Source organism: Phocoena phocoena, chromosome 8 (genome assembly GCF_963924675.1).
Source record: "Phocoena phocoena chromosome 8, mPhoPho1.1, whole genome shotgun sequence".
NCBI lineage: Eukaryota > Metazoa > Chordata > Mammalia > Artiodactyla > Phocoenidae > Phocoena > Phocoena phocoena.
The window spans coordinates 31920812-31924254 of NC_089226.1; the positions used below are offsets into that span (position 1 = coordinate 31920812).

Sequence of the window (3443 nt, forward strand, 5' to 3'; positions counted from 1 at the left end):
TCCAAAATATATAAACAGCTCATGCAGCTCAATATTAAAAAAACAAACAACCCAATCCAAAAATGGGCAGAAGACCTAAATAGACATTTCTCCAAAGAAGACATACAGATGGTCAAGAAGCACATGAAAAGCTGCTCAACTACACTAATTATTAGAGAAATGCAACTCAAAACTACAATGAGGTATCACCTCACACCAGTTAGAATGGGCATCATCAGAAAACCTACAAACAACAAATGCTGGTGAGGGTATGAAGAAAAGGGAACCCTCTTGCACTGTTGGTGGGAATGTAAATTGATACAGCCACTATGGAGGACGGTATGGATGTTCCTTAAAAAACTAAAAATAGGGACTTCCCTGGTGGTCCAGTGGGTAAGACTCTGCGCTCTCAATGCAGGGGACCCAGGTTTGATCCCTGGTCAGGGAACTAGATCCCGCATGCAGAAACGAAGATGCCATGTGCCACAATTAAGACCTGGCGCAGCCAAATAAATAAACAAATGTTTAAAAAAAAAAAAACTAAAAATAGAACTACCATATGATGCACCAATCCGACCACTGGGCATATACCCAGAGAAAACCGTAATTCAAAAAGACACATGCACCCCAAAGTTCATTGCAGCACTATTTACAATAGCCAGGTCATGGAAGCAACCTACATGCCCATCAATAGATGAATGGATAAAGAAGATGTGGTACATATATACAATGGAATGTTACTCAGCCATAAAAAGAAAGAAATTTGGGTCACTTGTAGAGACGTGGATGGATCTAGAGAATGTCATACAGAGTGAAGTAAGTCAGAAAGAGAAAAACAAATATCGTATATTAACGCATATATGTGAAACCTAGAAAAATGGTACAGATGAACCGGTTTGCAGGACAGAAATTGAGACACAGATGTAGAGAACAAACGTATGGACACCAAGGGGGGAAAGCAGCGGGCGGGGGGGTGGGGAGGGTGTGACGAACTGGGCGATTGGGATTGACATGTATACCCTGATGTGTATAAAATGGATGACTAATAAGAACCTGCTGTATAAAACAATAAAAAATAAATTAAAAAAAAACAAAATAAAAATTGCCCACTACCAATGGTTGTTTCAATTAAACAACTGTTATACAATTTAGCTTAAAAGGAGGAGGAGGAGAAAAAAAATTAAAATTGGAATTACCGTATGATCCAACAACTCCACTTCTAGGTATATATTCAAAAGAAAGTAGAGTCTTGAAGAGATATTTATACACATATATTCATAGCAGCATTATTCACAATAACTAAAACATGGAACAACCCAAGTGCCCATTGATGGATGAATAGGTAAGGAAAATGTGGTCCATACACACAATGGAATATTATTCAGCCTACAAATGAAGGAAATTCTGACAAACACTACAATATGGAGACCATTTTGCCAAATGAAAAAAGGCAATCACAAAAAGACAAATACTGTATGAGTCCACTTATATGAGGTTCTTAGAGTAGTCAAAATCACAGAGACAGAATATAACAGTGGTTGCCAAGGGCTGGCAGGAGGAGGAAATGAGGAGTTATTATTTAATGGGTATAGAGCTTCAGTTCTGCAAGATGAAAGAGTTCTAGAGATGGACTGTGGCGCTGGCTGTACAACAAATATGAATGTAAGCTATATGCAGATTTTTTCAATAAATATGTACCACAGAGATGCACACCGGCCACAGCACGAGACCCCCGAGACCCACAAGACCCACACCCATGGGGACCTGTACCCACCCCTCCCTCCCACCCCGGGTGTCACCTGGGCCTGAACAAGGTTCCCTGAAGGGTTGTCCTGGGGGCAGCAGAACATCCTGAAAGCCGCCGGTGGTGAGCACATTTCTGTCTCCTGTGGAAACAGGAACAGGTCCTGCCTTAGGCAATGAACCTCGCTCCGGTGTCCATGCTTCAGCAAACCTGAGCCAGGCATCCCCGTAACCCTTCAGTATCCACTGAGGCCAAGAGGAGAACCTGAACTTCCATCCCCATCTAGCAATGACAGAGTAATATATGTCCCCCTTTCCTTTACAAAGCTGTGTCAGAGAACACCTGCTAAAAGATTTATATAAGATCCAGAATTTCATAACATAATACTCAAAATATCCTAGTTTCAATAAAAATTTATACCAAGAACCAAGAAGATCTCCACTTGATTGAGAAAAGGTAATCAATAGATACAAACACCAAGATGACACAGATGTCTAACATGGATTTTAAAGCAGCTATGATAAAAACCCAGATAGCCTTGGAGCTGAATTAGAATCTACCTCTGCTGCCTTTGCCTGAATAGGGAATCAAAACCAAGGAAGACCTTTCACACTGGGGAAAGAGCTGACTTACCAAAAGGCTAGGGCTCTAATCCTTTATTCTGTTTTATGATAACAGAAGGAGATTGAGAAGGAAGTAGTGATTTTTGTCCACAAGCTAATTTTACAAATATCCGTGCAAGCTAAACTGGCACCCAGAACAATAAATTGCCTTAAATGAAGCCGTTGACTTCGAGTTACAAAATAAAATAGGAATATTTCAGTGAAATGTTTCACTTCTGGAAAATAAATGTAAAGTATTTTTGACCTAATTCAATCTAAACTTTCTCCTGAATCATTAGCTTGTGAAACAGCTATGATTAAAATAGTAACTTTCCGGGAGACCTTCAAGATGGTGGAGGATTAAGATGTGGAGATCACCTTCCTACTCACAAATATATCAGAAATACCTCTACATGTGGAACAACTCCTACAGAACACCTACTGAACGCTGGCAGAAGAACCCAGACTTCCCAAAAGCCATGTGGCTGACAGGGTCTAAGTGCTCAAGCCAGGTGTCAGGCCTGTGCCTCTGAGGTGGAAGAGCCGAGCTTAGGACATTGGTCCATCAGAGACCTCCCAGCTCCAGGTAACATCAAATGGTGAAAACTCTCCCAGAGATCTCCATCTCAACATTAACACCCAGCTCCACTCAACAGACAGCAAGCTACATTGCTGGACACCCTATGCCAAACAACTAGCAAGACAGGAACACAACCCCATCCATTAGCAGAGAGTCTGCCTAAAATTATAGAAAGGTCACAGACACCCCAAAACATACCACTGGACACAGTCCTGCCCACCAGAAAGACAATACACAGCATCACTGACCACAACACAGGCACTAGTCCCCTCTACCAGGAAGCCTACACAACTCACTGAACCAACCTTAGCCACTGGGGGCAGACACCAAAAACAATGGGAACTACAAACCTGCAGCCTGCGATAAGGAGGCCCCAAACACAGTAAGTTAAGTAAAATGAGAAGACAGAGAAACACACAGCAGATGAAGGAGCAAAGTAAAAACCCACCAGACCAAACAAATGAAGAGGAAATAGGCAGTCTACCTAAAAAAGAGTTCAGAGTAATGATAGTAAAGATGATCCAAAATCTTGGAAATA

General features: G+C 41.4%; 1 non-coding gene across 1 annotated transcript; it reads left to right on the plus strand.

The window, feature by feature from the left end:
- Nucleotides 1–354: 354 nt before the first annotated feature.
- TRNAE-CUC (transfer RNA glutamic acid (anticodon CUC)) lies at nt 355–427 on the plus strand. The gene has a single exon. It is a non-coding gene; the product is annotated as a tRNA-Glu (tRNA).
- The last annotated feature ends 3016 nt before the right edge of the window (nt 428–3443 follow it).